Genomic DNA, 13759 nt, shown 5'->3' on the forward strand with positions numbered 1-13759 from the left:
TGTTGATGATATGCCTCCACCAAGACAATAGCTTGGGAGGACTTGGAGCGAGAGCTTCTTTTATGTATTTGTTGTATTCATTTTTGTTCAAGTCAAAGGCTTTAATTGTATTGGACTTAAGTCCACCTTTGTTGTAACCAAGCATCGTCTTGGAAAGATGTAAGCCTTTAGGGCAGTTCTTATTTGTCTAACTTTCATCTTGTGTTTTTATTATATCACTTTTGTAAAGCTTAATTGTAAATCAATGAAAGTTAACTACTTCGTCATTGTGATCACTTATTAATGTTGAGTATGGTTACAGTAATTATTTTGGGGGCTTTTCAATGTATATTATTTAGCTACTAAAACATAATTTAGTCATTATTTATTTTCCTTATGGCAACTAAATGAGTTTTAGTCATTGAAAATAGGGTTTTTGGGTGACAAAAAAAAAATGGCCCCTAAATGTATAATCTGTAGCTATTAAAAATAATTTAGTCTTTATTTATTATGCTTTTAGAGACTAAAAATTTTAGTTGGTCATTGTAATTAAAAAGTTTGGGAGGGAAAAGTTTGATTTTTGGAGGGATTGATAAATTAATTGGAGACCAACGAATATTTAGTCAAGGGAAAATGCCTTTTATGTCTTATTGGCAACTAAATAGTGGTTTGTCAAGAAAAAAAAAATTAAATTAGGGCTTACAAACAGCATCATTTAGGCTACTCTCACTCCTCAGTCTCTCTAAGTCTGTCACGCCTCTATCTCTCTAACTCTCTCATGCCTCTGTCTCACTCATTCTCTCTCTCTCTCTCTCTCTCTCTCTCTCTCTCTCTCTCTCTCTCTCGCTCTCATGCCAGTTCCCCTCCTCCTGATATTGAATCTTTGTTGCTTTGTCTCTATCGTCGTTGGGTATGGAGCATCACCACCATTGAGCACCACCGTTGATCCACTATTGGAGCATTATACTAGTAGAAAATGAGGCTTTAGACACAGAACTTTTTGGTACGATTTCAAAATTATCGCAAAAAGCATGCTTTTGCGATAGTAAAAAAAACTGTTGCAAAATTAATTTTTTTGCGACAACATTTGACTATCGCAAAAATCAAGACCGTGGAAAAAAGTAATATTCAACGGTACTCGTCTTCATTTTTTTTTTTTTTTTGTGATGCCCTTTGTTAATCCATCACAAAAGATTTTATTTTTGCTCATTAGCGACTAAAAAAGCTAGTTGGAAAAAAAAAAAAAAAAACAAGAATTAAAATGTAGGGCTGAGATCACTTAAAAAACCAAGGGTTGAGATGAATACCTCACCAAAATGATGTCATTTGGTGAGATAATTCAAAATAATTAAAAAAAAAACTCTCTTAGTTTCAGATGTATTTCAAATGAGAGCAAGAGCAAGAGAGAGAGAGAGAGAAGATAAAGGGCACAGGAGTCACTGCCTTGCTGCCCCATCCCTTGCTCCTCCGCCGCCGTCGAGGAGTGGTTGAGTTCGGATTCAACAAGTTCATCCTCCAAACTTAAAATATTAGGGTTTTGAATTCAAAAATTAGGATTTTGTATGCTTGGTAATGGTAATATAAGCTTGTTGAATGTGTTGATTGAGAGATTCTTACATGATTTATTTCAAATATATTCGTTGGGTTTTGATTTGAGGCTTTTTACTCGATTTGTTTCAAATCTATTGTTGGGTAAAAAATTAGGGTTTTGATTTAGGGGTTTTTACATGATATGGAGAGCTCTCTCACCTCTCTCTTGTTATTCAAGCTAGGGTTTTGATTGAAGGATTTCAATTGAACCAAAAAACAAAAAAAAAATGATTTGGGAATTTCAATTGAAAAAAGGATTTTGATTTTAGGATGGAATTAATACTGGTATTGATGGATTCTTATCCAATTAGATTTTATTAATGTCATTTATATAACCACTAATTGTTTAGTTGACAGTGACTGTAGCAGAGGTGATCTTGATGGATTCTTATCCAATTAGATTTTATTAATGTCATTTATACAACCATGAATTGTTTAGTTAACAGTGAATGTAGCAGAGGTGATCTTAATGAACTTATCTTGGTCTTCTTGGTTTCTTTTTAATTTTTCCAAATGCCCATCCCTCTCTTTTTAATAAATTGTTCAAGGATATTATTTTTTTATTTTTTATTTTTTATTTTTTTTTTTGTGGCTAGTGTTTATGTCTTTTCCTTGTCATTAGTAGTTGGTATCTTTATTGTTTTGGCATTTAATATGTGCCTATGTTTGTCTTAGAGCATCTCCAATGGATTGCTAAAACAGCTGCCAAAGCCATAATATAGCACCTTGGGCAAAAATGGCTTCTCCAATGGCATGCTATAGCAGCTGCCAACCCAAATCATGTGCCAAATTTGGTAGCTACTTTGGCAGCTGCCAAATTTGCCAAGTCGCCCAAAAACCAACTGATCTCTTCCTTCCCTCCTTCCCTTTCAGTTAGGACTTTTCCAGAATGTTTGAAGTTTTCTTTTTTTAAAACAAAATTTACCATTTTATTTAAAATAGAATTCACTAATTACTTCAAGGTGGGTCTAAAAAAAAAATCACCAATTTGTGCCTTTCCCAGACAAATTTCACCAATACAAAAATCACCAAATTTTCGCAATACCAAATTTCACCAAAAAAGCACCAATTCACCAATTACTCACAAATTTCAACAAAAAGCCCAGAGTTGTTTGTGTGTGATAAATATGAATTAGATATATTAATATGTTCTGATAAACGAAGTTACCTACATCCAGAAGAGGAGTGATGTACATGCTTGTAAAGTAGAGGCAATCTGAAAATCCTAGACCATGACATGTTTGGAGATATAAAGCCACTGTTAGTAGCATCTGAAACAACAAGCAAAAATTGGAGAGTGTATTTTGGTTAGGGAGAGTGTATTTTGAAACAAAATAAACAAATAAATAAAATCAAGATTGGATAAGATGAGAGTAGAGAGCTTCGACATAAAAATCAAAGACGGTCGGAGAAGATCAAGATCAGAGAAGATCGGAGAAGATGAGAACAAATAAAAAAAACAATCACTATCCCTTTGCTCTGTTTCTCGGTAACTAAACAAATGTTGTGGTGAATAGGTCATAAAGAAGGTGAGAACTAGGGAGAGAGAGATGAAGACGATGAGAGTGAGGGAGATAAAGGCAACAGTGATGAAGAGAGTAATGAGAGGATAGAGACACAACAGAGAGATAGAGAGAGCAAATGTTTAAAATGACTGTGCAATAAACGGTCATATGTTGAGAAGATCAATATGTTGAAAAGATCATTCTAGAGTATTGATCTCAACCGTTGGATTGTTATTTAATCAACGGCTGAGATCTTGTTGAGTGATCAACCCCCAAGATCAGTCCAATTGTGCTATTTTGTTCATTAAAAAAAAACAAACAAACAAACAAAACAAAACAAACAAACAAACACATAACAGCTACAAACAGTCATATTTTTATGTTACAACGACTATAAAAAAATGACTCTATCTTCTTCTTCTTCTTCTTCTTCTTCTTCTTCTTCTTCTTGTTTTTAATACAAACCTTGAATCTCAATTTCATTACACAGAAAGCCTTTTTCTTTTTATTTATTTATTTATTTATTTATTTTTCAATTTCATTTCACAACAAACGTCCCAAGGTACATTTTTATTTATAGTTTTTTCACACAATTACTATGGAAGGTTCATCAAAAACAAAGAGAGGAAAATCATTCACCATTGATGAAGATGTGTCACTTTCACTACAAAAAAAATTGTTTTTTGCGACGGCAAAACGCCGTCGCAAATACCCCAAATGCCGTCTCAAAAGGTTTTTGCGACGGTAAAATGGCTTTTTGCGACGGCAAGTGGGGGTCGCAACAAAAGGGGTTGCAAAAGGGTTTTAGCGACGGGAAAATTCCTTTTTTGCGACGCAAATTTCTGTCGCCAATAATGGATGAAAATCTGAGTTTTTTGCGACAGCACAGTATTGCCGTCGCTAAAAGGGTTTTTTGCGACGGCAAAAATACCGTCACTAAAAGTCTATTTGAGACAGCAACCTGGGCCGTCGCTAATGACTATTGTCGACGGCTACGATACCATCGCTAAAGGCCTTATTTTGCAATTATATTCCCTACTTTTTGCGACAGTATAAGTGCCGTCGCAAAAAGTCCAATATATAAAATTTAAAAAATTTAAAAAAAATTTAAAAAAAAAAAAAAAAACTATAATAAAATTATTAAAAATATGAAAATGACCTGTACTAAATGAAAAATAACTATAAAAAAAAACCAATAAATATATAATAATATAAAAAGTCCAATATATAAATAAAAATTCATCCATAATTAAAAAGCAAGTTATATTCTAACATTAACAATTCCATCTTCTAGTCAAATGTAAAGTACCACTAAAACACTACAACATAAAAACAAAAGCCAAGGGTAAAAAAAAAAAAAAAAAAAAAAGAAGAAGAAGAAAAAAAGATGTACATAAGATGGTCACTAGCTACATTAATACTAGAATTGCTTTAATTACATATCATATAAGATTAACCCAATCCATGCCATGATTGTAATTGTTTTCTGGCACATAAAAAATATTTCCAAACCCTTCCATCCCAAACTTCCCTAGAAAAAGAGGTGGATCCATGGCTTCCATGGAGAACAATGAAGCCGGGCTGTTGCTTGAAACACCATCACATCTCTCCAGTAGCCTCTGTATCTCCTTCTCTGCCTCGGAAAGCTGTTCCTTGAGCCTCATTACCTGTAAATTAACCAATAATTTGTTATAAGATTGTGATGGTTACTTGATTTGGTTTCCAAACCTTAAGAGTGGGGAATTATAATAAAAAAACATGAAGTGGTTGGTGGGTGTGAAAATGTAGAGTAATGCTAGACATTTTTTTAATTGTAGAAAATAAAATATGTAAACCAAAGATTCATTAATCTACATCTTACATTTTATTTTTGTGGACACTTTTTCTAGGTTTGTGGTTTATCCGGAAAGAGTTTCACTACGAATCTAGAAACCAAATACATGAATGAACACAAAAATATACAGGAATTAACTAGATTTTACAAAATTTATTGGTGCGCCCACTTCTAAAAAATTTGTCTCTCATATAAACCCATCATTCCTGAAGTGACAAATTGAGTTGATGAAGAGTTCATACCTTAATTCATTGATAAAAAGGCAAACATAATAATTCAGCTGAAGCATCATACAAATGATGTGATAGAAATTATGCAAAATTGCATCAACCCACAATGAAAGAAGATGTCTCAGAGAAACAGAACTTGACAAAATAACAGAACTCTAGGCAAAGCCCACCAATCACAGCCTTCTAATTACATCTCTTACTACTGTCATTTGATATATATTATTAGGCAAGTCTATTTGTCAAAATTTTAAAATTTAAAAATGAAAAAAGAAGAGAAGAAAAAAAGTTATTCTGACAAGAATGTGAGGGAGAGTGCTTATTCGCTGATATACGATTACATGACATACATATGCACGATGAGGCCTCCACTGTGGGACAGTATATGAATTATTTGGGGTTCTTGAAAACAATTATGGTTCTAAATACTTTTTCTGTAATAGATAAGTGATGCATCCATCCCTAATGACGTCAAGAAAGGCAAAAAATGATATGCTAAGAAATCCGGAGAATTAAAGCTGCATGATTGTATTTACAAATATAACAAGTTATATTATTAAAACAACACCCCAAGCCACCAAACGAGACACAAACTCAATCACCGAAGAGCTTGAACAACAAATCATATACTAATTCTTAGAAGGACAAGCAATGAATTGATACGATTCTACGATTTGAACTCGAGCAAAACTATGAAAGCAACAAACACCATATTACAGAAACAGAAGCAAAAACACAAACACTTGGCGTAAATGATATCATTTGTAGCATCAAGTCCTCAGATTGAAACCAAAAACTAATTCAATCCCTCCAAACTAATGGAAACAACAAAGAAATAAAATTTGAGAGAATTGAAAACAAATACAATGATGTATATGAATTGATTAAGAGAGACTAACCTATTTATGTGGGTTAGAGTTAGATTGTGCTCGAAACCCTCCCAACCCAAAGCAAGCAGCAGAAAAGTCGCTAGTTTCTCGATCATGAATACTATTCAACAAAAATACCTATAAAGGAAGTAAATGCATTAATACAACATAACAATGTTGAAAACCCTACATAATAAGAGCCACAATAGGTGTTTAATAGCTAGAATCTTCGAATATAATTAATGTCATCCGAACATCAAAGGAATTAAGGGCCTCAACTGAATATTTTCAGTAGAGCCAATCACAAAGGAATTAGTAACTTCCTGAACTATCAACCAAATTTACAACAATTACTCGACAGACTCTTTTCTAGTCAAAGCGCATACACATGATGCCTTGATAGAAGATTACCTTGGGGCAAGTCCTTGAAGCGATGAGCTCCCCAATGCCAAGTAAAACCTATGTATGGAGAATGATCAGTACAAGATAAAAATTAAAAACTTTCTTTTGTTTTCCCAATTAACAAACCACTGAAGACAACTGTTTCATATCAACAGAAAAAACAAGATTAGAGAACCATTACCCACGACAGTGATCAAAGTAAGGCAACAGAAAGAGTTCCAAGAACATATTTTCATTCAAATTTTAGATTAGTAGATAAGCTTAGATATACAATGCATAATAAGTACAACAAATAATTTAAATAAGGTGAACATAAGAATATGCCTCTGTTTATTTATGGATTCCAAGTATCTTTGTCAATAATAGTTCCGTTGAATTGATTAACTGATAGATGAACAAATTAAAACATGGAGTAGATAAGCCACCAAACCTCCAGCATGTGATAGGAGTATGACATAGCAAGTAGCAACCATAGAGATTAAAAATCCTTTAAATGACTGACAAGTTTTAATAAGAGAGAAAAGAAGCACTGTTCATGTATTTTCAGCTGCTTTAATAGCCCAAGACTCACATTTCTATAATAACCCCATAATAGCCCAAGAATCAGGCACAAGTAGTAGTGATTCAATCAGCGTCATCTGGACAAGCTAATGCAAAAAAACTGAATTAAATGGAGCTTATAATGCTTTTTCACCACCAAATTTTGAGGAAAGTAAAACAAACATGAATTTAGAAGTATCGTATTTTATCTAACAACTGGATCTTATTTAACTAAACAAGGAATTCAACTGGTCTTGCTAGAGCCTTAATTATTTTATTTATTTTTCTTTAGTGCCAGGATATTGAAATACTGGGTCTCTAATTATGGTAGACCAACCAAACAGAGAGCAATTAAAGAACAAGTTTCAGTCAAAAAACTTCATTGCATAATTCTTAGTTCCAACCACTTATAATTGGTAGTGAAGTGGGCACAAACAATAAGCAATAAACCACCACCATTGGGATATTAAACACTCCAACTAATTGCAAAATCATATGATAGGATTTAATTTGAATACATAAAAATCTCAAACCTGATAGAGACCCTCCAGAGAAATGATGCCCACCAATATGTGCCATGAGAAGACCAACCCAAGATCCTCAAAGCTCCCAATTTAGAAAGAAACCTGGCTCTGTAATAGAGGCTGATGTTGTGTTGGAGGAAACACTGACTCAATTCAACTAACTACCAAAACCAACCAACAATCAATAAGTAATCAATATAACTCCAGAAATATAATTGGGAAGATCATTAATGCAATAGATGACTTCTTAGAACAGCAAAAACCTCAAATACTTAGAAAGTGTCAGTTACTCTACACTTTCTGGCCTTAAATGCAGCAAAAGAAGTTTGGTTGTTCTGCGATGTCCCAAGACACAGTTAACCCAAAAAGAAGCCAGACCAAAACTTATCCACAACTTGTCCCCAACGTTATCCACAACTCCTCTAAATCCTATTCAAAAACAGACCAAAAACAAAAACAGCTACGGATATATGTATGTGTGTAACCAAGATAAGAACAACCCACAAACAAACAAATATTTTACAAACCCAAAACCAACAGCAAACAAATACAGAGTTACATAACATAAACAAAGAAAAAGATGAAACTTTTACTGTAGATCTTGATGGGGACTTCGAGCTCTAAGAGATTGGGTTGTTGGAGGAAGATTTCTCTCGAAACGGTGCAAAGCTGACGGATCTCAGCCTCGGAGAGCTGGACCTGGACCTGGCGTACACTCCTCGCCTGCCAAAACTCCAAAAGCCGATTAATGATGTCATCAAGAACGGCAGGGTCCATCCCCTGTCCATTTTGCACCATCAAACCTCTCTCTCTCCCTCCCTCCCTCCCTCCCTCCCTCTTCAATTAATTATTAGGGTTTCACAGAAAAAAAAAAACCCTAGATTCCCAAACACAACGAGAAACAAGGGGTGGAAGATTGAACGACGAGAGGTGGGTCGGAGGCAGAAATTAGGGTTTGAAGAGGATGAATAAGAGAGAGAGAGAGAGAGAGAGAGAGAGAGAGAGAGAGAGAGAAGGCGGGGAGGAGACGAGATCGATGATCCACGAGATCGATGATCTTTTCTCTCTCTCTCTCTCTTTTCTTTGCCAGGTTGCCCCATCAAAGACTGAACAGATTGGGGATTTTGGGTTTTTGGAGGGAGGGGGAATGGAAAACAACAAACAGATTAGGGATTTTGGGTTTTTGGGAAGGGGGGAGCGAGAATGGAAAGAGGGAGGGGGGGAACCGGGTGGGAATAGAAAGAGGGGGGGTGGCCATGGAAATTTTTTTGGATTTTTTTTTATTTTTTTTTCATTACAAATAAATATTTAACTAATAAAATGATTTTTTTTTTGCAATAAAAATAATTTTTTTTATAGTTAATGAATTTTTATTTTTATTTTTTCATATAGTAAGGTTGAAAATTTATTTGTTTCATATTTATTCCAATGAATAAAAAATTATTATTATTTTTTTATTTGGTAGAAGTAGGGATAATATTTTCCATTAAAATAAAGTTAATTTTTTGTGGTCAATGTGGCATTTGCAGTGGTAGTAGTGGTGAAAGTGGTGGATAAGAGATGATGGTGGCGGTGGTGGTGGTGGTGGTGGTGATGACGAAGGAGATTAGTGGTGAAGTTGTTGTAATAGTAGAGTAGATGGAGTAGCAGGGGTGAAAGAGAGGTAATGGTAGTAGTAGTAGTGGCAATAGTGGTAGTGGTGGTAGTTGAGTGGTGGCGATGGTAGTAGTAATGGTAGTCGTAGAGGTGAAATGGCGACCGTGGTAGTAGTGGTGGTAGTAAATTGGCATTTGCAGTAGTGGTGAAGGTGGTAGAAGAGATGAGTGGTGAGAGAGAGAGATGAGTGAGAGGCACAGAGAGAGAGAAAAAAGATGAGAGAAGAGATAGATGAGTGAGAGACACAGAGAGAGAGAGAGAGACAAATAGACAGACAGAGAGAGAAGAGTGGTGAATGAAAATAGAGAGAAAAAGATGAAAAAATGGGTGAAAAGATATAGACAAAGAGAGAAACAGAGAGAGAGAGAGAGAGAGAGAAAAAGAGCAAAAAGAGATAAACGAGAGAGAGACAGAAAGAGATGAACGAGAAAGCGAGAGAGAAAAAAAGAAGAGAGAGAAGATAGATGAAAGAGATAGAGAGAAGAGAGATGGACGAGAGATACAGAGAAAAAGAGAGACAGACAGACAAAAAAAAAGTGATGAGTGAGAAAGAGAAAGAGAAGAGAGACAGAGACACAGAAAGAAAGAGAGAAACGGACAGACAGAGAAGAGTGATGAGTGAGAGAGAGACAGAGACACATAAAGAAAAGGAGAGACAGACAGACAGAGAAGAGTGATGAGTAAGAAAGGGAAAGAGAAGAGAGACAGAGACAGAGAGATAGGAAGATGACAAAATGGGTGAAAAGAGAAATGTTCAAAAGAGTAAGACAACGTCGTTTATAGTGGATCGATAAATCGAGAAGGAGCTCGATAAATAGAGAAGATGGGAGTAAGAGAGTGAGCAAGGCGAACATAGTGAGGGAGAAATAGACAAATAGACAAGTAGAGAGAGAGAGAAGAGTGATGAGTGAGAGAGAGATAGACAGAAAAAGAGATAGAGAGAAAAGAGAAAGAGAGAGATAGAGATAGAGGAAAAGATAGAAAAAGAGAGAGAAACAAGAGATGAGCGAGAGATAGACAAAAAAGAGAGAGAAATAGAACGAAAAGAGATGAGCGAGAGAGAGAGAGACACAGAAAAAGAGAGAGACAGAGAGAAGAGAAATGAGCGAAAGAGATAAAAAGATAAGAAAGAGAGAGAAAAGAAATGAGAGAGATAGAGAGTAGAGAGATGAGCGAGAGAGACAGAGAGAGAAAACAAATGAGAGAGATAGAGAGAAAAGAGATAGGCGCGAGACACAGAGAGAAAATGAGAGAGAGAAGCAGACAGATAGAGAAAGAAGAGTGATGAGTGAAAGAGATAAAGAGAAAAGAGAGAGAGATAGAGACAGAGAGACATGAAGATGAAAAAATGAATGAAAAGAGAAACGTTACATCAAAAGAGTAAGAATACATTGTTTTTTTAAAAAAAAAAATTTGCGACAGAAAAAAGTACTAGAATTTATTCAAACCATTTTGTGACTGTATATATATGAAGTTGTCTCAAAACCACAATCACTATGCTAGGTTAGAGTTTTCCAAAAACTTTTTTGAGAAAATTATACTTTCTTGTTTTCCGTATTATATTATTTTTATTGAATTTTTTTAATATTTTAAGTTTTTTTTTTTAATTTTTAGACACACCTAACATAAATACACCTAAAAATTAAAAAAATTGTAAAAAAAATCTTTTAAAAATTCACTAAATACCAAAAATACAATATTTCAATACATTTTTTTTGGTATTTTTATGTATTTATTAATTTTTAAAAATATTTTTTCATAATTTTTTTTTTAGATACATCTAAGTAAGGTGTATCTAAAAAAAATATTTAAAATTTTAAAAATATTCACTAAAAATTAAAAAAAAAACACGAAATTCACTTTTTGCGACGGCAGAAAATGCCGTCTCAAAAAGACAGAGTATTTGCGACGGCACCATTTGCCGTCTCAAAAAAGCAGAGCATTTGCGACGGCACAATTTGCCGTCTCAAAAAACAGAGTATTTGCGACAGCAGAACATACCATCGCAAATGCTCTCATTTTTTGAGACGGCAAATTGTGCCGTCGCAAATGCTATGTTTTTTTGAGACGGCAAATGGTGCCGTCGCAAATACTCTGCTTTTTTGAGACGGCATTTTCTGCCGTTGCAAAAAGTGACTTTTTGAGACGGCAAGTGCGCCGTCGCAAATAGTCCCGTCTCATATACCCACTTTTCTTGTAGTGTTTGTAAAGCTTGGTGTCACATTTCTAAAGATCCAATTGTTAGCAATTCACAATCTTATGCTCACTTCTGGGGGAGAATTTATGAAAATTATTACTCCCTTCAGAATGATCAGTCAAGAACACAAGTGTCTATCCAATCTCGATGGGGTATAATCATAAAATGTTTCAACAAATTTCCTAGATGTTTAGCGCAAGTCGAAAATCTACACCCAAGTGGGATATCTCAAGTTAATATAGTAATATTTCATCTTCATTTATGACGTTAGTCTTTTTTTTTTTTTTAATTTTTTATTTCGTCTCATATAAAAATTAACTAATAACTTAGTTTAATATTTTAATAATACAGATGCTTCAAGCAAAACTTTTATACCATCAAGATGAAAAGAAACATTTTGCTTTTGAAAATTATTCGCCAATCTTGCAAAACAATATCAGGTGGCAAGATGTAACTCCTACAAACATAATGAAATCAAGGATACATATACCGTTTTTCCCTAATCCAACCCCTGATTCCCCGATGGATAATTGAATTTCTCTTAAAAACGACAACAGTCCAAGTGTTGGTAACAATCCAACTGTTGGTAATAATCCAACTGTTGGTAATAATCCAATCGGTGTGGGTAGCGTCTCTACAAGGGGTAAAAGGCCTATGGGTAGGAAAGCTGCAAAAGAATTATTTTGGAAAAATCAAGTCGTTGAAGCTGAAGTCCAAAAAATGAGTATACAATTGGAGACATTTAACCAATATCTTGTTGAAAAGGAAAAGAAACAAGCTGAAAGAGAAGAAAAAAGGATTCAAGCACCGCAGAAGACGAAAGAACTTGAGATCAGAAGACAAGAACACGAGATCAAAAAGGAAGAACATTTGATAATGACTACGGACATTTCACATTTGAACCCTTAAATGAAAGCGTATTACACAATGCGAAAAAATGAGATTTTCACCAAGTGGTCTGCACATGTCAGCAACCCAAATTACTATTTTCCCCTACCTCTTGATGAATAATTATGGGAGAATGTATTTTTTAATTTTGCAATGTCATTTATTTTTTAATGTAATTGTTAGTCTTTATTTGCAATTTCATTTTTATTTTGTAATGTAATGTAGTAGTCCATTAAATTTAAATTATCCCTCGCCTCCTGATAATTTATTTATATTTTTTTTTTTGTAATGATATATTTTTTGGTAGGGCGAATTATATTTAATTTTTTTCCAATTTTTCAATTTTTATTTTTATATTTGTTTAGTCGGGAACAATATAAATATATAATTTTTTTTAGAAACAGTTAAAAAAAAGGTCACAAAAGACAAAAATTAAACCCAAAAAAAAAATCACTAAAAAACGTATATCCAAACAATATCTATAAACTTGAATGGAAAGCTGGTTGAAATCTGCTTAAATAGCAAGTGACCATTGGAGCACCATTACAATAATTTAATAAAATAACACTATTCATTGTCAAATTATAACGATAACAATACTATTTAGCCAACACCATTGGAATGCTCTTAGACTCTTGTTGTTTTTCCCATATTTGCATGCAAAGGCTACTATATTTGCTTTTATTTGTGCTTCTATATTGGAATGGATTATACATAAGTTTTTTTATTTGTGGACACAATCCTTTGAATTAATTATTATTATTATTATTTTTATTTCTATTTTTTTTTTTCTTTCACATGCCATTTTTGTATGGCAGAATTGGTTATTGGAGACACAAGATTTTGATGTTGACTTGTTTCCCAATCTTTTTTTTCCACCTACACCACATATGCTCTTGTGGTTTGGTCGTGGTTTGGTTGAACAAATAGTAAGTAAACATTTTTTAAAGAAAATATTTTTGCATCATTTTTTTTTAAAAAAAAAAAGACTTACTTTTAAAAATTTCGTAAGTCAATTTCTATAAAGTTGACTCTCATTCATTATATTTTCAACACATCTTAACTCACTAAACAGTCATAAATGATACTTTATTAAATTAAAAATTTTCTTTTAGGTAATAAAATATTTTTATTTTAAGTGTCAACCAAATACAGAAAAAGAAAAACATTTTTGTTATGTAAAATCAATTTGCAAAAAAAATATTATTTTATATAAAATATTTTATGTCAAAACAAATAAAACTTAAGAACAAATTAATGCAATAAAAATAATTTTTTGATCTTATATGCGTAAAGAAATTTTATTTATTTATTTTTTAATTTCATTAGTTAATAAATTTGAGAAAGCATATGGTTAGTTAGATTACACTGTACCATATTAATGGTTTTGCTTGTTTCTTTTTATTGTACACCGACTCAAGATAAAGCTAAGGGTGTGGGGATCAACAAAACCCATTGGGTGTTTCATTGGGGGATAAGGGGGAATTATTTACTATACAGATTGTAATTTAGGGCAATTATCCAATTTGATGTTTGTTTTTTTTTTAG

The sequence above is a fragment of the Camellia sinensis genome, chromosome 13 (genome assembly GCF_055761805.1).
Source record: "Camellia sinensis isolate YWXY chromosome 13, ASM5576180v1, whole genome shotgun sequence".
Classification (NCBI taxonomy): Eukaryota; Viridiplantae; Streptophyta; class Magnoliopsida; order Ericales; family Theaceae; genus Camellia; species Camellia sinensis.